A 25,824-nucleotide genomic window follows, 5' to 3' on the forward strand; every position below is an offset into this window, starting at 1 on the left:
ACAGTGTTATTATTGGTAACAATACGTATCTACTTATAAACAAAAGACAATTATGTAGATGGTAACATCGGCTACCTTAATGATCAGTTTTTTATCGAGAATATCGTGGGCTAAATGGACTACTACGCTTTGCGCTATCAAACTTTTTATCTTACTATATGGAAAGGTAATTTATTTCAACTCTCTAATCTTAACCACATTATTCAAATCCATGGAATTATTTCCAGCGCAAGTCACAAACTACAAATTCAATTTGATATTGTATCGGCACAGGATCCGATAACAAATTGAAATTGGCATCCGGGAACATTCGATATGCAAAATGTGCAACAGATCGATGGCATTGAGACATGCAACGCGGCAACGTGGTGTTCTCTGATTAAATTGTACTATGCATAACTGAGGGTTAATTTAGGAGAGGAGAGCAAACTTGGTAATTTGTAAGTAGTTTAACATTAATACAATCAACTTATTTACTTTGCTGACAAAAATAAATCTCCCACTTATGCAATAGGTATGTAAAGACTTCTTTAGGTACTATTCAAATATATTGATTTTTAATAAACTAAGGCTGAGTTGCACCACCTAACTTTGACCGTAACTATAACGATAACCGGTGTGTTTTGTATGGAATTTGACAGATTTCTGACGTTTTTCAAAGTTAAAGTAAGATGGTGCAACCCAGCCTAAATAAAGTATGAACAAATAAATTAACTATTTTTATATTGACATCTGCTGTACCGTTTATCAAGCAAATAAATGGATTTTGATTTAATTTGATTAAAATTCTGACAGCCTAAAATTACGTTCAATAACAAAACTTTTGTGGTTATTTTACTACAGTACATATTAATCAAATTGAAATGTGAATTCATTTATAGATCCTTATAAAATACATCTTCAACGCCCCCCTCTTAAGACTCGGCACTCAATACCCTCTGTAATAACTTCTAATGCAACTCTTACGGGTCCAGCTTCCGCACTTAGTGTTATTGTTTGCACTAACCTATTGTAAAGGTGCAGCCATACTGTGCGAAACTGAAGTAGAACTCGAGAAGTTAACGGAAGCGCACGTTATAATGGGTCTTCAAATAAGTATAACTGGAATAAGTATAGTCTTAAGTACCGCACACGGAAAATTGAACAAAAATGTCTTATTTATTATCAACAGTAAGTGAGAGAGTTCTTGGCCTATGGTAAAATGTCGGTCAAAAGGGTCTTGCTCCTGTATAGGAACTGATGAAGATGATGATGATTAAGCGAGTTATCGAGTCAATCATTAACTTTTTTGACTTATGGTCCTACGTCCCCTAGATGGGGCAGAGGGTGTCCACAACAGTTCTCCATCGCGTTCGGTCTTGAGCTTCTTGAGTCAGTCATGAAAGAGTTTCTAAAACAGGACATAATATTGCCATAGTAATTTAAAAAACAGCTTGTCTATCACTATTCTAGATTCCATAACATATTGACTCTACTTACCACTGTATCAGTGTTTCGCCACGCACCGTGTACTAGCTAAGCCCTAAGCAAGCGTTTTCGCATGTAAAATATGAAAATGTTATATTTCTCAACTGAATAATACATGGCGGTAAGCATTTCCTGAGTTGTTGTCCGAGACGATGTTTCCGGGAATGTTTGTAATATTTTATGCGACTTGAAGAGATTGTCAACCCGTTAGGATTTTCATTTTATAGTGGCTATCTTCGCTATTTTACGAGTATTTTCTGTACACCTAAATAATGTTGGGGAAATAGATATTTTAAATTTAAATAACTTGGTTTTTTAATAACCAATAGATAAAAAATGAGATTTTCTCAAGAGATATTATACTAATTATGCTGAAAATCATGCAGTTGTTTTTCCAAACTTAAACTTCCATCTATTTACTTTGGAAAACTTTATAATAACCGAATTTTCCATACTATTTTAATATGGATAATTTAATCTTGATGATTATTATCAATACATAGAACCAACATTCAAATATAGTCTAAATAACTTATAACTTATTTTGTATGTTTGCTATTTCAATTAAAACTCGTTCTGCTTTCTATCACTCACACCACCTTCAATTAAAAATAGTTTTGCAAGAATAGTGTGTAGGGGAGACCTAGGAGAGTTGTGACAGAGGTAAGTTGTGACAAGGACGATTTCTCCTTACTTAATATAGTTAGGAAGCTGGTAAAAACGCTTGTTTGTCGCTTTTAAGACTCTTTTCTTGACTAAGTACCTGCGGGCGGCGCAAGAGGCACGGTTACGTAAATATGACGTCTGTGCACAAAAAAATGCGAGAAGTAAGTTTTTCTTCAAAATTTTGTTTCAATTTATATCATGTTTTAGTATATGTGCACAGTTCTGTTATTTTTTCTCAAGTTGCATGGTTATTCAGGTCTCGAAATGTAGCACTGATCTTTTGTGTGCGCATCGTGTTTAGAAAATAAAAATTATTATTCGAATTAAGTCGTCATTTTAAACACCTAGGAGAGTTGTGACAGGCTGTCACAACTCTCCTAGCTTACTTACTTACTACTACACGATGTTTTAGATGTTTTTTTAGTAGGTGCATAATTTGTATAATTGCATGCTGTTACTTTTTTGATTCAGGATGCCTAATAACTATACATGAAAGCCATATTATTATAGAGGAACTGCTTGCTAGAGCCGAAATCTAGGACGTGGCTTATGATGTGATTAGGTTAAAGGGTTAAAGTTTAAGATAATATGCTGCGACCTCTTACAATCTAAACTTGTCAAGATATATTAGGAATAAGAAAGAGGCATATCAAGTAAACCCAGAAGGCGAAGCTCCGTCTATGGATTATACCACCGCGACTATTTTATTTTTACAGAAGAGGAGGAAATAATTATATTAAGTGACTATTATTAGTTAAAAATATAATTTAAAAAAATCCAGTGTCGTGGGGAGATGAGATGAGAGATGAAGATGATCCAAAGCGAGAAATGTGGCTCAATCTGTGTATCGACATTCTATAACACAGATAATAACTATTTGTTTTAATTAGTACTAAAGGACGATTAAAGTACTTTTTTGCTAAAAAAATCATAATTGATTGAGTATAATAGTATTTTTATATCTAATAGATGAAATACAATGCTGTCACAACTCACCTCGGTACCTGTCACAACTTACCTCGGTGCTAGGAGAGTTGTGACAGAAGGAGTGGTCTAAGATTTTGGTGATTTTCTTAGAAACCCTAATACTTTAGTTAACTTTGGTGATTGTTTTGAAAACAGAAGGAACGACGCTTCATTAATTTGTATGATTCATAGCTGTGGAATGTTTTTTGACCGAGATATGGCCCCTAAAGTAAAAATTGTCACAACTCTCCTAGGTCTCCCCTACGTATAGTCACAGAATACATAATGTATAGTGTAACTAACCTATACGTACTTACTTAACCTCTATGTATCCGATGTCTGTATTATTTTAAATGCGACCTTATTTACTGTTTCCATAAATAAACAATCTTCCTTTAAAGCTTCAAACTTGAAGCACTTTTGGGAATATTCCCATCTAATGACACATTTTTTGATGTCGGCATTACCTTCTTTGTTTGTTTTAGTGTCAGATTTTACAGCCAATCATAAAGAACGCTATAAAATTGCCGTTTTACGTCGCTTCACGGTGTAACTCATTTTGTAAATCTATTTTTAGATCATCTGCAGATAATACACAATCTTTAGTACCTACTCGAGATAAAAATCTAAAGTGAGTTTTAAGTGTATTTTTGAGCAATAAATGGCCCTATTCTAAGAGTAGATGCTCGATTTTCCTCAGTTGAAAAAACTTAGACACTATTAACTAATATTATTTCAAGACACCTTTTCCAAAACACTTCAAAGCCTGAAAAGCGAATTAGCATTTATTTATGAAGAGTAAAGTTGAATTTTCGTTGGTGGGTGATGAATAGTTATTATTCAATTGAATTGGAGAATCGTAGTATAGAAAATCCTAATTGAAATGTTAAAAAATAATAATAAAAATAAACTTTTTTAAAAACAAGCTTTTATTCTGAATTTCGAAAGCTAGTATCGCGCATGGAATTTATTCCTCTTTTTATCTGTTTGCGCTACAAGCTTTCGAAATTCAGAATAAAAGCTTGTTTTTAAAAAAGTTTATTTTTATTATTATTTTATTTCACACTTTTTAGTTATATCTTAATCTCAGGACCCTGGACATTATTTAACACTAAAGTGCTCGAAAAGACAAATCCAACGAACTCAAACACTATGAGTTTCCGCCGTTTTGTTTAGGAGTTCCTATGGCCACCTCCCGACTACATCATCAGACCAGCTCAATGGTACCATAATATTGCATTGTCATCGTACTTACATAAGTATACCAAATTTGATATACAGAGAACTGGTCTTAAATTCAGTTGCAAGATTTGTCCCACACATACTAACAAGTGAAGTCAATATAAAGCTTGTAATAAAGCTTGTAAAAAAAAATAAGTTGATTGGAGAAATCAACTACCTAATTCTTCTGTCATAAGTTTCAGCATTGAGCATTTACCATTAGAGATTTTTAAAGATTTTATCAAAAAACAGTCCCGCAGTCGGGTAAATTAAGATTTAAGAATCACTATGTAATATTATGTAGGTAGGTCTCTACAAACGAGTAAGTAGATACCTACTACAACTCGAACATCCTTTCTTTAAAATCGATTCTTAATCGAATTAATTACGGGTACGCTAATTTCGATGCACATTTCAGCGATCGCGCCCGATCCGCCACTACATCTGGTGCGGTCATAAAACTTAACGACCGCTGGCGCGTGTCCCTACAGCTGGTACTAGCACCTTACACTATACATGGCTGTTGCAATATCGCACCTATTATATCGACATTAAGTGCCAGTGTTTATTGGACAGCTATTAGCTGTGCTTACACGGTCAGTATTGGATACAAGGTCTGCGATGAATATTCAGGCTTGGGGAAGATTGAATCCGATTTGATATTACAAACATCGAGTGACTATAAAGTTTGAGGAATTTAAATTAATTAAACGTGTTAAACTTATATTGTTTCCTAGACATAAAATAATCTTAATTGTGGCTTTCTGATTGCTATAGATATATGACTGTACGGTAGCTTAAACCTAAATTGAACAAAGCCTATTGTGGATTAAATTGTGAGCAAGAGATTGGGTTATGTTTATGGATCAACGATTCTACGTTTCTATTCTATTTTTTAAATCATTTGCATTAACATCAAGAATAACTAACTAATTACTAATCGAATGCTTGTAATTACGGGACTAATCCAGATGCATAACCCACTACATCTGGAGCGGTCGTAAAACTTACGAGCTCACGCGTGTCCAGCTCACGCGTGGTACAGCTGGTACACCATTAGTCAGCGCTGTGTGTGCTACATGGCCAGCATCGGACGCACAGCTTGGAAAGCAGCATAAATATTCAGAGCTTGTTGTAGATTGAATTTGATAACATTCGATTGGGGAAAACTTTAAGGATATGATATCGGTTTAGCAGAGCTTTTTTTGTATTTTTTTATTTCTTGACAATCCTCTCTTTATTGTTTACAGTATGGGGGAAAAAAGAGCAATTTAAAATATTTGTACACAATCATAATGTTTCAAAAGATTTGCGAGTAGGTAAAACTAGTCACAACACAATTACAACGCTTGGTTCCTAATAAGAACATTTATGACCGACCTACTAATCGAATGATTTAATAATAACACCAATTTCAGTACATATGTAGTAGGCATCATGCAGTCGTAAAACTTAACGAGCTCACGCGTGTCGGTACAGCTGGTACACCATTAGTCAGCGCTGTGTGTGCTACATGGCCAGCATCGGACGCACAGCTTGGGAAGCAGCATGAATATTCAGAGCTTGTTTTGAATTGAATTTCATTACTTTGACCAACTTAGATCGGGCGATAGTTTCTGGGTTAGCAGCCTTGCCAAAAGCTATGTAAGCTATGTAGCGATTGTAGAGTAGGTAATTAATTTTGATCTGATTATCAAGACAATACTATCGAGTATTGAATATCACGGGCTATATCTTTTAATTTGTTTACCATATTTTCTTCTTGTGAGTCAATATCATTATATTGACCCGGACTTATGTGTTTGCGATCCCAATTCTTTCTCTGTGGAACTGTCTAGACTCTAGATATTTATAGGAAGACCACAGATTGTTCTGTTCTGGAAGAAAGTAGACGTTAAAATATCACAATACAATTACCTGAAAGACGCGTAGCTGTTGAGCTAGCCTCAAGTTTTGTAAGATCTTCTAAAATCCTATCCTACTAATATTATAAATGCGAAAGTTTGGATGTCATGATGTCTGGATGTTTGGATGTCTGGATGTCTGGATGTTTGTTACTCTTTCACGCAAAAACTACTGAACGGATTTTGTTGAAACTTTACAGTATTACTGTTTATAACCCAGATTAACATATAGGCTATAATTTATGACGATCTGTGACATACTAAATTTCACGCTGGTGAAACCGCGGGCAAAAGCTAGTACATCATAAATTGATTTAGCTATTTGTATAATGCCACAGTTATGTAAGTTCTAATTCTCTGTGTAATCACAAGTGTATTGAATACTGTTGTGCCTAGGTACCTATTTATTTGTGACGTGTGAGGCACACATTGCGTCATCACTACGCTTTGAACCTATGACCCTGGCTGATAGACCAGGGTAATGTTCTACAAGCTATCTTAATGTACCTTGTTGATAAAAAGACTTCTGAGAAGAACGATAATAAACCGGTAATCATGTGATCAAAGAATTGGCCGATGATTTTCGTTTAATGACAATGATGTTATTTTATTATCTTTTTTTATACAATGACAAGCTTTTTATTATAAATTCTACACCTATTTTCGGCATGCGGCTTTGCCCGCATTGATTTTATGTAGGTATCACGCGTTATGTTTACTTAATGATTAATACTTGCCAGATTTTCTTTTTCAATAATAACATCTGCTATTAGCCCCAAGATTTTATGTCTATCACATCACGCGTTTTGTTTACTTAGGCTGGGTTGCACCATCTTACTTTAACTTTGACAAACGTCAAAAATCTGTCAAACTCCATACAAAAAACACCGTTACCGTCAAAGTTACGGTCAAAGTTAGGTGGTGCAACTCAGCTTTAATGATTAATACTTGACAGATTTTCTTTTTCAATAATAAAATCTGCTATTACTACCTAGTCCCAAATTAATTCCCTAAATTAGTGTTATATTATATTTATGTATGTTTTTATCTTATCTTTTCCCTAATCGTTAAGCGAAAAATATTACACACATTTTTTTTGCGTGATTCCCCGATGTATGTAGTAGGTAGATTTATAATACAAGAACGTGATATCGAGGACATTTATCAAGCTTTGTGAGTGAATCATGACTGAATGACTTAGGGCTACCAATTTTTTGGACAAATCAGACAGTAAAAACGAATTAGCATTATTATTTTATTAGCCAAAAAGTTTCATTCGATAATAAATAAAATCAGGGTTATTACTTTACCACTATTGCTGAATCTGATAATCATCCAAGCAATGTAGGTAATTCATAGTTAAAATGAAAATTTTATAAAAGTAAGAAATTATAAAATAATGTAAATTATAATTTTGTGTGAGCATGTAAACCTAGTTGAACGAATTTGTTTCCAAAGTATAACGTATGTAACCCTACGTGAAGGAGACGCGTCACGGGAGCAAAGGTGACATGATATGAACAGATAATTTCTACATTAATATAAATAGTATGCCGCGATGCTCATATTAATTTAATTAACTGTTAAACACGTGACTGGCTCTCCATTTATTTACATGGCTTAGGATTTGTAAGGCTTAGCTTTGTTCTTTGTTACCTATGAAACTAAAATAATTATAATCTTCAATATCTTATGTTGATTTATCAAAATATTTAGGCTAAAGATGTCTTTTCAGAATGTGACTCAATGCTTCCGACTTAAGATTTCCGTATAAAATCGTATATCTGATTACTCTTTATTTTTTTCAATATTCAATTTGGTTTCGGTATAAGTAATCGTGGTAAATTTTAATAGAGTTGATAAAATATCTATCTTAATACTAATAAACAATAAGATCCATGTAGATTAGTTTAGTACTAGTTTGAAGAATTTTATAATGTTCAATCAAAGAACTCTTGATCTAAATTATGAAGTAAATATTACGCCATTTCATGCCCCTCAATATCGACTCGTTTTAGACAATACTAACTTAACTTTTTCTTCTTTACAGATAACTTTCAAGGCGACATCGCAATCCCATCCTCAGATTACTTCAAGCCCACAACAAAACCCCCACCACCCGCCTCAAAAATAAACAAATCATTACAAGAAGAAGTGGAAAGACTGAAAAAAGAAGTCCTGCTTGAAGGCCTACAGGTAGAAGAAGAAGGACTCACTGATATTCTTAGGAAGAGAACGAAGCAGCCAGTGCCTTTATCACAAGAGAAACCAAAGAAGTACAATGATGCAATAATATCTACAAAGGTATACATTTTTGTCTGAAACTACAATCAATCTTAAAGCAGGCTCTTAAAAGATTTTTAATAACAAATTGGTATTCATTTTAGGTTCTGCCAGCGGGCTTGGATAAGTCACTTCTGATGAAAAACGGAAGAATACCGCCGGGAGAGATGATAGAAAATATTACTTATGTTCCTAGTCAAACCAAATTAGATCATACTAACCAATCCTCAGTAGATAACCTAACTGAGTACGATAGCTTAGAACAAGATGGCGTGTTAGTTGTCAACGTATCTACTGACAACATTCTTAACCTTGACGAATTGTACTTAAATTTTCAAGTAGCTAATCTCACTAATAAAATGGAAGACGTCACTAACAAAATACAAAGTAATAGTAGAGAGATCACAGGTGATTCCAAAAATATAAGAATAAAAGACATTCCAGACAACATAACAGTAGCCCCAGCACCAACTAATGGTGTTCTGTCGACTAATGAACAAGAAGAAGAATTAAATGCAAATAAATTCGTAATAAACAAAACGATTCCTGACTTAAGTCTAAATGTAGAAGCTAATGATTTGTTGAAGCCAACCGAGAGCCTACAGAGTTTAGTAGAGGAAACAAACAGTAGAAAGCGTAGAAGAAGACGAAGGCATGGAAACGGTAGAAGGTATGTTGATATTAATTAGAATAAAGTAAGTACAGTAAACCTAAAATACTTCTATCATCGTGGAATAGTCTGACAAATTCCAAACATTAAGTAGAATTTAATGTTTTTTTTAATAAAAATATTGATTTTTTACCTACAAGGTGAACCGATGACCTGATAAAAGTAGTAGGAAGGCGCTGGTTGCAGGCCGCTACCAACCGTGCGATGTGGAAGTCATTGGGGGAGGCCTATGTTCAGCAGTGGACGTCCTATGGCTGAAATGATGATGAATGATGATAGATGTTTTATGCATGACAAGGCAGGTATTTGACCGCAATTGCACTTGGTGTTAAGTGAGATGCAGTCTAGGATGGTACATATCTGCCCATAAATGCTTTATAGCTCATTTCAAATGCCAGACTGCATGTTGAAACTTTTACATTTTACGAGACCCAGATATGTCTAACTAAAAGTCTGAAACTCGGGACGTCGATACGCTCTTGAATGAGGTTCGTTATTCGGTCCGTAATTGCACTGGAAGCCTTTTACTCGCTTTTAGTCCTTGCAGTTTAACTAAACGTTCGCACCTTCTAGTTAGCAATGATTCGGGTCAAGCCGTCAGACAGCTCGTTAAGCAGGACTTTAACTGCGAACGATGATTCGTTACGTAATTTAATTTTAATTTAAAACTTTAGAGGAATTTAAAATATCTTTGTAATTAAAAGCTTCAAGATGTTTGTTTGGATTAAGAAGACTTGATGAGTAGATAGGAAATGAAATTGTCTTTATGAATAAAAAATGTCTTATGTGTAAAATAAGTCTACGGTCTTGAATGAATAGTCGCAAATGTCATCGTTACCCAATGTATTCTTCCGCGAAAATGAGATATCTTTTTACTCGAGGAATTTTATTTCATGCTACGTATCTCTGAGTAGGTATTAAGTTACATTTGAAGCAAGTTTTAATAACTTACAGCACGATTAAAATGAAATGATATTTGCTTCAGGTTACGAAACATACATTCCACTGAAAGACTGTCTCAAAACACACTAAAACATTCCGAAGAGAGTACCAGCGAATCCCATTTTGAGAGAAAAAAGTTTTTTCGTCACCACAAGAAATATTCCAGTAGAGACCATAGTGAGGCACCAAAAAAGTATGAGATTCCAGTACATGAGTTTGAAGAAAAATTTGATGTGAAACCACCTCCGAAAGATAATGAAAATAGTACTCAAGAGAGAAGCCCGTTTGCTGGTTGGTACTACCGTGATACATCTGATGATTTGGATGCAATGGAAAGTCAATTGTATGAGCAAGAACATAATTATACAGAGGTAAGTTTCAATACTTAGGTATCATAAAAGAAAGATATATCTTGTTTTACGTTGTTAATCTTTTAAGTCTAAGTAGACGCTTCTAGTACTGAACCTTAGTGGAAATGTTTTCATAATTTCTACTCATTTATTGGCATAAAACATTACTTAGGCTGAATTGCACAACTTTATTTTAACAGTAACAATAACAATAACCGTTGCTTTTTGTATGGAATTTGACAGATTTTTGACGTTTTGTCGAAGTTAAAATAAGATAGTGCAACTTGTGGTGCAACTCAGCCTAAAATCTTGATAAAATGAATATGTCAATCGTTAGGCAAATTCTCTGTTGTCTTCAAACTCTATACTTGGAAGAGATCAGCTACTGTGTGGACACTAACTAGGTTTAGTCTAGCAATGTTTAATTAATTACCTACTATTTTAAATGCAACAGACAACTTCAAGACACCGCACTGCCCGAGCCGCTACCAACCGCAAGGAGCGAATCTGGGAGAACGGTGTGATTCCCTATGAGATCGACGGCAACTTCAGCGGCGCACACAAGTCCCTCTTCAAGCAAGCCATGAGGCACTGGGAGAACTTCACCTGCGTCAAGTTTGTGGAGAGAGACGCTGATCTGCACAAAGACTACATAGTGTTTACGGAGAGACCTTGTGGGTAAGTCGACTTTTGGAAATACGGCAGCTGCTTAATCTTCTTAACTTACCTTTTATTTAATTGTGCAGGAAAAATGACTACGGTTCCATATGTCTTGGCCACTTTACAACGAACTGTATAGTAGTAATGCCCGTTTTAACCATCAATCCCTAATTTTTAAGTAACACATAACAGGAATTTTGTTTTCATATGAGGATTTTATATCCTGAGGGCCTAGTGTGAGTTTACATGACATAAATCATCACATTGTGGCGATGTTCTGTTCGATTAATACTACAACCGAAATAATTATAAGTTACGAATAAGTTGATTGATTTTACTAAGCTCAAATTAACCTTTGTTAGAAAAAAAGTTAGGTCAAGAACCAGTTCGGTTGCAAAATTCCAAAATTATTCAACAATTAGCAAAAGATTTGTCTTTCAGTTAGACGAAAATTACAAGCACGAGATTAAGCAAAGGGATTGATACAAACAAATAGAGTCAATTAACGTAAATACTAAATAGTTTAGCCAAAAAGCTTGCAGCCACTAATGGGCGCAGCTGGGCACGACGTTAATCGCAGTAGTATATTTTACCGCATTTTTATGGGTTTTTAAGCGGTTCACAGCCGTTTTTAATGCTGATGTAAGCGGGTAGACGATATCTTAAGAGTTACAATGATAATTTTGATACATTGTTGCGATTTCATACTGAAATTCTGACATTCTTTTGCAGGTAATAAATTAAGTTTTCAATTAGACTGCTACTATTGCTATTTTTCATTAGCCATCTTGGTTTTAAAAATAGCATAATTATGACAATTTACACTTTTTCGTTGCATCAATAAAATATCTCGTTACCTATTATCTAAGCTAGAGATGAAACGGATAGTTGTTTGGCCGGATACTGGATACCGGATATCCGGCGAGCTGCTAGGCCGAATAGCCGGATATCCGGCGGCCGGATAGTTGGCCCATTTTCTCATTGCATGTCGCGACGAGTTGTTAGCGCCGCACAGCAGTACCTCTAGCATGAACAACTTTCGTCTTCGAATCGTTTGCGTACTCGATAAAATTCGATACTCAATCTTCGAATTAAACGATAATGTGAATTTCGATTCTCAAAATAAGTTTCGTGGTTGCACACACACATCTCATACTAAGTTCACTTTACGACACTTTCACAAGGGCGCTGTTGTAGTTTTTACCCGACTACGGCAAAGCAAAAGGAGGGTTATGATTTTGACAGGCTATGTATGTATGTATGTATGTATGTATGTATGTATGTATGTATGTATGTTCATCTGTTCCCTCGTAACTTCTAAACTACTTATCAGAATTCGACAAATGACATATAGTTAGAAGCGTCTTAATTGTCCGCTGGTTATAGGCTATATGCGGTTTCACAAAATCTAATGTGGCGCCCTCTAGCGGACAAAACATACAGAGTAAAAAAATAATGTTAAGATAAATATGCCGTGTTTGGTATCATTTGAAAGCGCTTTACTTGTACGTTTTGAATATATATATATTACTAGCATTAATTGCTTGTGACTTTACCTGTATTCATAGGCTGATTGCATATAATTCACATTTTTTCGTTCATAGCTTCTTTACTACTTATTAGTTCATCAATTTAACTTTAGTTAATATTGCGCCACAAATACACTTTAACACCAAAACAGTACAAATAATAAATAAAAAGTAAAAAAACTAAAACCCAACTACGACAAAAAAACGACGCTGCAAAAGTATAAAACAAGATTTTCAGCATACTGAACTGAACAAAGTTGCTAATGTAGTTGCATAGTAATTTTCATGTTTGGAAAGGCGTAGTCACACGTTACATATACCTACCTACCGTAGCACTTTGACAACGTGTGACTGCGGTTTTCCAAACATGAAAATTACTATGCAACTACATTAGCAACTTTGTTCAGTTCAGTATGCTGAAAATCTTGTTTTATACTTTTGCAGCGTCGTTTTTTTGTCGTAGTTGGGTTTTAGTTTTTTTACCTTTTATTTATTATCTTACTAAATCTTTTGATGGCGATTCGAGTACGTAGGTAGGTACTACAAACGATTTGAACTCGAAAGTTTTTCGTGCTAGCCGTACAGGTGCTCCGAACGCGATCAGTGGGTCGAGTAGACTAGACAAGTCGAAAATCGAATCCGTCCAAATAGAATATCAGATTTTGCCACTTGTCTGAGGGGCAGATGAATTCGGGCGATTTCGGTTGCCATCGTGAGTGTGTGATTGAATAGCGAAAATTAAATTATTTTACTTGCTGCGTAATCTGACTGAACTGCATCATCACAGCATCAAGACCATCAGTGAAAAAAAGATCGGCTATTTTAATTGGTACCATTTCGACATTAACAGATATTTACTATTTATGTATTCGTCATTAGAGTGAATAGCCCAGAAAAAGAAATCAGTTTTTTGAAAGGCCTTAAATGGCTTTTTTTGCAACTTTTGGACTTTAAATATAAGCCGTCATTATTATTAAGCCATTTTATTGATATTTACCTCAAAGATTAATGTATTTCATTTTATTATAGGAAATTGTCGTAGTTTTTTAATATCCGGTATCCGGCCGGATAGTGAGTTACTATCCGGTATCCGGCCGAATAGTAAATTAAGGCCGGATATCCGGCCTACCGGATAGTTAGTTACCGGATATCCGTTTCATCTCTAATCTAAGCTATCACAGTATTTAGCTTGAATTAATTGCAAATAAATTGGAACCTTAAAATCGTAACGTTAGAACTAACTTCTTGGAACTGATGGACACTGATGTTTCAAGTCGCGTATCTAAAATATCACTGTGACTACGAGTATTTCCCTACTACCACAATACTCTATTTCTGTCTTTTTCAGATGCTGTTCCTTCGTCGGCAAGCGCGGCGGGGGCGCCCAGGCCATCTCAATCGGCAAGAACTGCGACAAGTTCGGCATAGTGGTCCACGAGTTGGGCCATGTCGTCGGCTTCTGGCACGAGCACACCCGGCCTGATAGGGACAACCACGTGCAGATCATCAGGGACAATATTATGACAGGTAAGAGTTCTAGTATAAAGTAGCACTTTCACAGACTTATAAACTCTTCCAGATTACTCTAGATGTTAAGTAATTGTAGAGTCGACAACACATCAGACTTTTCGTCCAAAATTAATTACTAAGGACATAAAAACCATCGCGCATCGTGTTTTGTTTCACATACTGTGTCACGTAGCTATGCGAAAAAAAATCTATACCTCAATTGGTTTGAGTAAATCTACATTGATTACAAAGTGAAGTAATATTGAGGGTACTGGGACAATTCAATCACAAAAAAAATCATAATAATATGAAAACACATTTTACAGGACACGATTCAAGACTTGTTTTGTTTTATTTAGAAAACAAACAGCTTACAAATACATAAATTGCATAGATATAACAGTGTAGTCAAATCCTTTAATTTTTACCTCTACAAAAGTCTTCGTTAATGTCCCACACCACTCTACATATTACATTTCATCAAATACCTGCACATTCGAAACGTCAAAGAACGATTCAGCCTCATAAAAAGTTTCATTCCGAAATTAGGACGAGACCGACGTATGACACGTCTCGTTTGGTATAATTTATTGCTTTATTTATAGCCTTTGCGTGCCTGGATCTGTGGCACGCAAGTTAGGAAGAACTAACTAGGTTTTGTGGCTGAAATCCATGTAATTTTGCTACAATATACTCTAAATCAATCAAGTGGGTGTAAAAGAGAGTATATTGATCACTCGGATGGGTGTAAGAGTTAACTTTACATATTGCGTGGGACTGTGGCTTGTAGCAACTAAGGCTTGTTTGCACCATCTTATTTTAACTTTAACAAACGTCAAAAATCTGTCAAACTCCATACAAAAAGCACCGGTTATCGTTATAGTTACGGTTAAAGTTAGGGATTACAATTACTTTAGTGCTAGACTTGCTGTGGCGTCTGACATTGCTAATTACAGATATAGATATTTTTAAAGAGTTTAGATAAGTAGGGCAATCAAATCGCACTAAGCCTCTTTAAATTTAATTAAAGCTCTTTTTTTAAAGAGCTTTGAGAACTCCACCAGACTAGCGAAGGTGTTAATATTGTATCTAAGTTACTCAAGTACCTAAATAAGATATTATTAATGTCTCCATCTCCTTAACTATGTCACTGCCATTCACCATCTCCACATGTCAGAGCATGATTGAAATAGCACACTCAGGATTAACATTCGAAGCGGTATAGAGAGTTACGTCTGCACCCGTGAACTAACGCGCCATACTTGACCCGAATACAGCGTCTTCCCAAATCTTTACAAGAGCTCCTCAATCACACCGTAGAGAGCAAATAGTTTTTGAAAGGACATTAAGTGATACGCTTTGAAAAGCCTAACAATATTTATCTTATGTACGAGTAGGTACTAAAGAACAACAACTTTTGAAAAAATACATTATCCCAAGTTTTGAGAGAAAGGAGGTAGTAAGCCGTAATTTTAAACGGTTTAGAGACGTGAAAATAAATAAAGCTTAGCCGATTTTGATTAGAGTAAAACCCGTTAATCCCTCCCTAAACATAATTTTATATTTGTGAGGAGTGGGTTTCATTAGAATAGTTCAGTAGAAGTGGAAATTAATGGACATCGAAATTGAAATCTAAATTGTCTTTAAATAAATTTAGAAATCGCTGAAGAAGACTGCATTATTAATCTTACTTATACTCCAACTTCTCAGCACGAGTATTTAGGTACTGTTTTAGAGGATAAAAAATTATTCTGAGAAGGTAGATTTCGCTTCAGAATACAGCATACGGGACTATATCCAACTTCAATTCGTTCCCATCACTGTAACTCCTATGGTAGCCAAGATCTACAACTTGAACTCCAAAACCAGTACAGTGTCACCGTGTGTCATCAGAGAACACGTCGTATTGAACGCGTCACATCACCATGACATCTGACGCATAATCAGCTGTCGAACACCCGAAAGAGCACGGAGCCCGCTTCCTGTCCTTTGGGGGGTTAACAATATTCTTGACCTACTTATATTTACTTACAGAAATCTTTCGGTTGATATCTCTTCCCAAAAGTAAAGTTTAAAGCATTAAGTTTTATTTAAATAAATAACGATTAAATGGATTTTTCTGAGTATACGAGTAATAACTTTATTTATCGATATACACCATCAATTCTAAGTATCGATGGTGTCTACTAAATTATAAGAACATACTAAGTATGGGATTACAATCAATCCGTAAATTAAATTTTAACTGTAGTCTTACTGAAGAAATGAAGTAATGTTAGTAGCTAAATAAAAAAAACTTTGTATTATTTGGAAAGAGCTCTAAAAGGAAAGAAACTTTTTTGCACAAATTACTAACAGTACCGTTAACCCATTGAAAAACTTAGTTACGTATTTAATTTGGTCATTTAGCCCCATAATTAAATATTTGACTGCGCTACGTAATCAATTCAAATCAGCTTCCTCTAATATTAATTTATGCCTTTATCATGCCATTATTATACCAAACCTATAGCCAAATAAAGCCAAATTCAAGCGCATTATTAACAGATCCGTGAACTCATAAATTAGGAAGGCATTACGTGATTCAGAACCGCGTAGGTCAGAACTAGCTAATCCGCTTGCATTTGGTCCATTGCAGTTTAAAATTGGGTCAGTTCAGTGGTTACCTAATGAACATTCGAAAAGTTTGTGTAATTTTTTTGTTTGCTCTGATTTTAATTTAATTTCGTCCTTGACTAAGAACAAAAAGTCCCTGTAGGTAAGACATGACTTGCAGTTTTCACAAGTACATAGGTACTAAAAAGTAATGATTAACTCAAACATCCATATGAATTGAAATAAGCCATAAGTGTTCTGTTTTATATACAGTGTGAGTCACGTTAAAGTGTACATATGAAAATAGATGAAACTAGACCTATTTTTGTCGACAAAAAAGTGGTCAAAATTTTTTTGAGATTTTTTATTATTTTTTTATAGAATTTTTTTTCTTTCAAGTACTTACTGTAAAGAAAACGTACTAACTTTTAAACTAAGAGGTATATCCTGATAAAATAAAAACAGTAATAATGCTAAATAACAGATAATACTAAAAAAATACATAAAATACTCAGAAAATGCCAACAAATAATAAAAAATGATACTTTTTGAAAAAAATCTGCTTTAAAATTCGTGTTTTTTTGGTTATTTGATAAATTTCTCCAAAAAATGCCCGTATAAAAGGTGGTTTTTATTACTTTGAATTATTCTTTATCGTATTGCCTTTGTAAAACCAAAAATCGCATGTCTCTATCCCTATCACAACATTTGCTATGATCGATTGAACTAAGCCTCTCCGGGAGCGCCATTCAACGCTTTGCTAACAACGAAACTGAAAATGGCTCTAGATTTGTAATTTTGATAAAGACAAGTTAGATTTCAAGTAAAAACAAAAGATTTCGAAGTAAAATAAGCATTTTAGTTAAAATTAAAATTGTCCCTACCTGTAGAGGAGAATAATGTTGTGGTAGGCCTTTGTTCAAACTATCATAGCACATGTTGTAATAGGGATAGAGACATGCAATTTTTGGTTTTACAAAGGTAATACGATAGAAAATAATACAAAACAATAAAAACCACCTGTTATAGGGGCATATTTTGGAGAAATTTATCAAATAACCAAAAAAACACGAATTTTTAAGCAGATTTTTTTCAAAAAGTATAATTTTTTATTATTTGTTGGCATTTTTTGTGTATTTTATGTATTTTTTTAGTATTGCCTATTATTAAGCATTATCACTGTTTTTATTTTATCAGGATATACCGTTTAGTTTAAAAGTTATTACGTTTTCTTTACCATACGTAATTGGAAGAAAAAAAAATCTATAAAAAAATTAAAAAAAATCTCAAAAATTTTTTGACTTCTTTTTTGTCGATAAAAATAGGTCTAGTTTCATCTGTTTTCATATGTACACTTTAACGTGACTCACACTGTATACTCCGATGTACAGTCTGTTTTGCTTTTAATAATGACTTTAGCAAAAGCATTTAATGGAATAATACTCAATAATTTATTGCTTCCATCACTAACTGAAATTAACGCCCGTATTCACAAACGATGCTTGCTTATGTGAAGCAGCAAATCGAACGCACAGCGTTGAATAGAGCTCTGTGATTGGTTCGTGTACCCTGTGCGTCCACGCGCACTGTGAGACGTCATAGTAATGTTTGTGAATAAGGATGTAAGACCTATCTCTACCTCAATTTTATTATGGTTATGGCTTTTTTATGCACACCCACGGTCAAACCAATTAAAATATTAATACACACTGCATCGCATGGCATTTTTTGCCAGGCATTTTATATGCAAATGGCTTATTTGCATTTGCCTATGACCTATATGTGGCGAGTTTGCCCCAGTTAAGTGGGCAACTATTGTACATTAAACTACTCAGTAATTAGAGCTTACAAAGTGGTGGTGCTTTGCGAAACTTTTACAATTAAACTTGTAAGTTTTCATGTTGATTTTACGCATTACAAACTTTTGGACGCAGAGGGAAAGAGTTTTCAGTTTCAGATTGGTCTTGGCTTTCGTTAGTCGCAGGGAAATTAATGTTGAATTCTTAATTCTTCAACTTTTAGTTAGCCACCAAACTTAGCACATAAATTCATGTTTTCCAACAAAACCATTTGATGAAAACGAACTAATAATCATCGTAATCCTTTTTTTCAGTCTGATAGCAATAAAAAATAATGTTATAATGCATTTTAATAAACTCGTTAACTATGGTCCTTCTTTCTCGTGTAATTATGTCCAAATCATTAAAATTGCTCTAAAATAATGCCAATCCTATTATAATGTATTTTTAGAATTAATTTACTCAAAATTAATTATCTAGCTATTGCCCGGAAATCCAAACATATTATAGAGCTTAATCAAAGAGTTTACAAACAAGTTATTAATTTCGAGCTTCACAAAGTCCACTATTAAACCGATTCACGTTTAAATGAATTTCCTTCTACCTACGTAAAGTTTGTGTTTTATGTCCACGTTAATTTCCAGAGCAATATTAACTTCCAACCCTTTCAGAGGGCTTAGTGTGAGTTTATACCAAACGTCGTCACTAGTGAGCGCGTAAAAAATTACATTAAATGTATTACAGATTGTACAGCGCCCCTAGCAGAAACTTTCGAGGACAAAATTTTTCATTTATTTTTTTATCGCACTCACTAGTGGGGACTTTTGATGTAAACTCACACTAAGCCCTCAAAACAGCCAATAACAGAGACTTCGTGTTCAGAAACCACTGTGACATTTAGCTGAGCTATTAGATTTGTATTCAAAGGTTTCGTCAATAGAATTTCTCATGGCTATCAAACGCATGAATGATTAGTTTATTCGGCGAATAACGTATTTATTTTCATCTCAATTGCCACATTACTATAGGGTACAGTGACCTCATGCCAGACAAAATGTATTTTAGATTTAAGTAGAAAGATAGGAGTATCTAGAAAATAATTATATTATGTCCAAAACTCTCTTATTCCTATTCCTTACATAATCAAAATCCAAGACATTTTATAAATGTAATAACACTGTTTGAAATTAGACACCCGAATACCATCCTCCGTCCTGCAATCCACATAAAGACGGCGTTTTATTAGACGAAACACACAATTTGAGACAGGTTGCTGCAAAATAGACAACAAACATCCAATTTGTTAAAAGCCTATTCACTAAGGCTGGGTTGCACCATCTTACTTTAACTTTGACAAACGTCAAAAATCTGTCAAACTCCATACAAAAAACACCGGTTACCGTCATAGTTACGGTCAAAGTTAGGTGGTGCAACTCACCCTAACAAATAAAAAGATAACAGTTTACAATTTAATTACCTAAATCATTATTTTTCTTTTTTGTTTCTATGTTCTGATACCAATGCTCCTAGTTTCCATCAGCTTCAATATCCCCCTCATACAGTTTCTTACAGCCTACTACAAAACATGCCAGATATCTAATTGTCGACGAATTCTTTAATCCAGCTATAGCTGTACTCACTCAGGCTCTATTTAATCAAATGCTCGATATTGCAGGAACGCTCACAGGGAGGCATTTAGGCGAGCATAATCAGGTCATTGTTACCTCCAGACATGAATTACTGGGATAGCCAGGAGACTGCAAATATTCAACTAACTATTTAAATTATATGGCTTCGTTCAAAATCATATTAAGCAACTTAAAGCTTTAATAACCGATCATAAGATTGAAATTCAATTGAACAGGAATTTCAGAGTGTTCAAATGAAATTAGACTTAAGTTGTAGGACATGAAGTTTGGGATTGTCTTGAAGGTTTTTATTGAGGAGACAGCCAAAATCGAAAACGCCTTAGATTCTCGAATTCCTGATGCGCTAAGATTTGGGTATGAACATGACGCTATATTTCCGTACCCAATACTGTTATATACTCTAGAATATTCTTCACTTAAGAATTTATGTAGCTTATAAATTTTCCTTTGAGTTTGAATTTTTCTTTGAAGAATTCAACTAGTTTTCATTAGACTCGGGGTAGTTCCTTTTATAGAAACTCATCAAACTTAGCTTCTATTTTCTCAATGAAAATTAAGAGCCCTGCATTTTCTAAGTTAAATACGAGTATAAAATACAAATTAACTGTACAAGAATGACGAAAGTAATCTCAAAAAATATTTAACTAGGTAATATACCTAGTTTACTTGTGACGTATTCAAATCTACGTAATCGTAGTCACTGGGATATACCTATCTACATAAAACTCAAAGGTGACTGACTGATCGACTGACATAATGATCTATCAACACGCAGCCCAAACTACTGGACGGATCGGGCTGAAATTTGGCATGCAGTAGATGTTATGACGTAGGCATCCGCTAAGAAAGGATTTTACGAAACTCCACCCCTAAGGGGGCAAAACGGGATCCACGCGTACGAAGTCGCGGGCGGCCGCTAGTACAACATAAAAATGAACATCGCAAGTATTTTCTTGGTCGGTACTGTCAATCCACGTAAAGATGTTCCCGTGGGAACATGGCTGACAAGAGAAATAAATTCATTGCACGTATATTGGAACAAATAGTTTCGTTGCCGCTGTTCTATTGATTTTCTACGAATTCCACGTAAAGTATTATTTTAAGCTAGATATTTTTATCTGCTAGTTCTAACAATATTTTTGCTATATTAATACCTGTATTTTTATTTACCTTGTCATAATCTCCCGTGATTATAAGACGTTGGTTAAGGGTATTTTATTCGTCGTGCGCGGTATGAAGATACATGTAGGTATGTCTGTATACATACAGACATATTTTTTTAATGTTATGTAAGAAAAAAAACGTATTGGATTCCTAGTACCAGGTACAAATACGCAAATAATGTATTCGCTGCTCAAGGGAATCATTATAGATGTTCATAACTAGATCAATTTATGGCCTGTGTGTATATGTCACCGGAAAATAACAAGACTCGTAAGTTGATCAATTTTCTAGGTAGTTGATCAACTCTCGGAAAATAAGAAACGGCATTTGAAATGTACTATTTAACGTATGTATTTTAGTAAGTTGATTAATTTACGGCGTCTTGTCGTTAAATCATCCGACAAAGGCAAGGTGTACGTTGATTGGTTAAAAGACTCACGTGCTTTTATACCGCTCCCCGCCACCCGGCAGCCGCCATTATCGGTTTAAACGTAAACAAATAAGGTACTTGATACAAATAAGGCCTACCTAACTTTAAATGCTTATATTTCAATAAATATTAACGCCAGTCAACAAAAACAAGGTTAATTAACTTCTTCCATCCTTTAATTTTAGCAATATNTTCACTTTTAAACATCATCTGAGAAAATATTTAATGGAATTGCAAAAGATTGACAATGATGGGTTACTTACCAACGGGTCATGCGCGGCAAGCGTAGGAGACCTATCAGGGCGTCCTGGCGCCGGTAAGCCGCAGTAAAATGATGGACAGAGGCCGTGATCATGATCATAGAGCGCTGGGTTCTTCCAAGGTTGCACCATTCCCATTCCTATTCCCCATTTTCATTCTCGGGGCCCTCCCTGCGCATGAGTGCATCCTATGGGGGAAAGTTAATTAGTATTATTTTTATTAAATTCGATGTAACGAACTAAACTTTATGTAAATGGTTAGCTTTCTCACCAAGTTACTTCGCACTTCATGCCANTAATTTTATTTGCTATCGCATGATATAAAATTTTTGCTTATTAAAATTAAGTTGCCCACGCTTTCACTTGTTTTTGAAGGAAGAGGTGAAAACTTAAAATTAAAAACTTAAATCCTTGTAATTTTGCGAGAAATGGGTCAAGCCCCAATATTGAAGTATTTTCATCGATAAAATTGCCCATAGATTACGCCCTTAAAGTTTGATCACTACATGCCCGGACACACTGTATATTTGGTCTTATTTAATGCAGGATTAAATGCCCTTCAACCGTCAGGAAGACCACTTTTCGATAGGGTAAGTCCTTTAAGTGGTATAACCGGAAAACCGAAAAAGCGCCCCTTTCGGGGGCCCCCACCACTTAAGCACAACTCCGTCGAAGTCGAAAACCTAGGAGAGTCTTTATGGGCAACTAATGAAGCCATTAAAGCACTAAAATCTTTAGTAGGAATTGTTTCAGATTTAATTCATTTTTGTGTTTAATTCTACTGGCCTATTAGAGAACATTCACGTTAAAAAGTTCGTAAAATATCTACCTACTNTACGCGTTGTAATGGTCGGTTTTACTCATTACCTCAGTAAAGCTCGAAACTGTAACGTTACATTTCACGCGAATGCTCCGGTGAGGGAGCACCTTTACTTCATTCTTGGACAAAAGTACATTGATTCGAAAAAAACCTACCTAAGAATTTTTTGTTTACACATAGTTTCGACATGAGATTTAAGAAAAAACGAAAATAACCCTTAGCATTAAATCCTGAATGAAAAATGTGTTAACCCTTCATTTGGCAACGACATAAAAAATGGAAATACATGAGTTTGATGAATGTAAGGCATCAAGGGTATGCTAAGAACTTTTAAAAAAATATGAAAAAAAATCCTGCATTTCCCAGAGTTGGGAAAATTCGTGTCCGTCACAGCGGACACTGCCAAAGACGTCATAAATAACGAGTAGATTTGAATGTTCGCCGTGGCGGACATTGGCAAATAGGGGATAAATAAAAAAACTTCGTTGTAAACTAATTTTATTAAGAATTTTTATAGTATTGAGAATAAAAGACCTTGGAAATTGGTGTTTTGGCAAGAAAAATTAAGTAAGTAATTAAGCGTAACATTAAAAACGAACACATAAAACAATCATTTGGTATGGAAATCTAAAAACAGTTTCTTGCATTTTTGCCCATCACAAAGCAAAAGCGCGTTTGAAACTTTATGTAGAACACCACTGTCTTCTATTGACAATACCTGCAACGTTATAAGAGAAGCTAAAGCTAAAATGTTAAAGTAAGACGGTGCAACACGGCCTAACAAATGTATCGTAGACAGTACTTTTTATTTTCTTCATAAATCTTTCTTTTCTTTGTAAAGCTATCTACAAGCTTGCTTTTATTTTCTTTGACATCTGGAGTTGTAAAATCTTGCAACTTAAAATTTACAGGCATGCAAAATTTCGTTTCATTTCGCACTAAATAATTTAATTTACACGTGTTTTCATGATGGCCAAGTCAATATATTTATGTAAAACGTTAATGATTTCCTGGACTGGACTTGATATTACATGGATCTCACAACTTTTTACCGTAGAACAACTGAGTAGTGACACTTGGTTTTTTAAAAAGTATTGTTTTTGATGGGTTTGTATTACAGAACGCATGTGTACCTAATGGGATAACTGCTTAAAAAAACGATTAGATAAATTTTGCTCTATGGATAAAAATCTTAAAGTTACCTCTGATTTTTTAGCATTATACGACCGTGGTTTATAATAATAAATTCTATAAAATCACAATGATATCAGTATTTACCTCTTTGATTTCCTGACTTGTTCAGATTTACAAAAACTAAATATTTATTATTAACTTTTAGATAATAATTTGAATGGCGCTTACGATGTTTAGTTACGAGCTCTTTGATGGACACAGATATTATAGATAACGTTTAAAAAATGGCACGCTCGTTTTCATACATTTCATTCTATTTAATTTTTTTTCTTCACGTAAACGTAGTTTAATTGCAAAACTGACCAGTATAATTTAAGTTAAAATACTGCTAAACAAGCAAAAATATTATTTTTCCCAATTTGAAGTAGTTTTGCAAGATTTTTTTTCGTTTGAAAATAATAGTTCTTTGCAAGGAACATTCGGTCTTGATGGTGAAAGTTTTATTTTTATATATTTTTTCTATTGAGATGGGATTGAGTATTAGACTTTTAAAATTATGATATGATTGAGAAAATTTACCATGAGAACGTTCTGATTTTTAGTTTAGTAAATATTATAATTAACATGAATATTCACTTTACTTCTTGTACATTCTAACCTATCATTAGTGTATGTTATAAAACCGATAGTACTTTTAAAAGTACTAATTATGAAACATTATATAAAATTAAATCCGTTGTTCCTTTTCAGTTATATTTATTAATATCATTATTGTATCTTTATGTAGTATTAATTTATTAATTAGGTTACATTTATGTTTTACTTTAAAGTATAAAATACAATTTATTTACTTTTCCTTTTGAAAGTCTGTAATGCCGAATGTTCTTTAAGGAGAAAACATTTTTTTATTATTTTTCAACTAAAATAAGCTCTATGCACCATTATATAGGGCCCCTGAAAATATGAATGCAAAAGAAAATCTCTAACATAGAAATTTTTTTACTCGAAGTGCTCGGCGTTTACTACTACAAATTATTCGTTCTTCTGAAAGCACATTCGGCGATACTTAGAAGTCGACAAAATTTACTCTTCGGTCTTACGAGGATAATGGGTCTTACACCTTTTCTTGAAATGTGTTGTAAATCAATCCTGAGGTTATAATGAACCAGTGGAATTTTTATTTCAATTTTAAAAGCCTATTGAATGCCTTAAAAACTTGAATGTAAATATGATTTTGACTTTTCGCGCGGAAACGCTAGTCGCCATGCTGATTCTTCTCGTGACGTCACTCCGTTAGTTTTTAACTTTACTCTAACTTTCTGCTTACACAAAACCGTCTTTCACGACGCATTTTTAATAAAATAAAACTTAAAGTCCATTAACGTGATATTATCACAAAAAAAATCAATATTTTACACATAAATCAAGCCAAAATCTACTTGTTTACTAACAGAGTGACATCACTGCGGATCCGTCATGGCGGTTGGCGTTTTAGACATTTGAAGAACAGATTAAAAAAGATGATTTTTAAAAGTGGATTAAAAATTATATTTTCACTTTTATGTAAAAATATCAAAGTTTCCCGTTTACTTTTTATGGAATCTATTAAAGACATGCATTTTTATATTTTTTTCTTACATGGAGTAAAATACCGTATTGTATTGCACGAAAGTATGAATATCGACGTGAGAAATGTTTTGTAATTTGGCTGTTGAAACCAAATCGTTAATACATATGTAGGATGGAACGGTTTTTTTAATACCAAACAATATAAATTAGAAGGAAGTATTTAATAACGATTGTAAA

General features: G+C 34.2%; 1 protein-coding gene across 1 annotated transcript in view; it reads left to right on the plus strand.

Moving 5' to 3' along the window:
• chic (profilin chickadee) overlaps positions 1-25,824 on the plus strand; it is a 62,805-nt gene that overhangs the window by 34,139 nt on the left and 2,842 nt on the right. The window lies entirely within an intron of this gene.

The sequence above is a fragment of the Ostrinia furnacalis genome, unplaced genomic scaffold, assembly GCF_004193835.3.
Source record: "Ostrinia furnacalis isolate ACB-3 unplaced genomic scaffold, ASM419383v2 OfSCF2054, whole genome shotgun sequence".
NCBI lineage: Eukaryota > Metazoa > Arthropoda > Insecta > Lepidoptera > Crambidae > Ostrinia > Ostrinia furnacalis.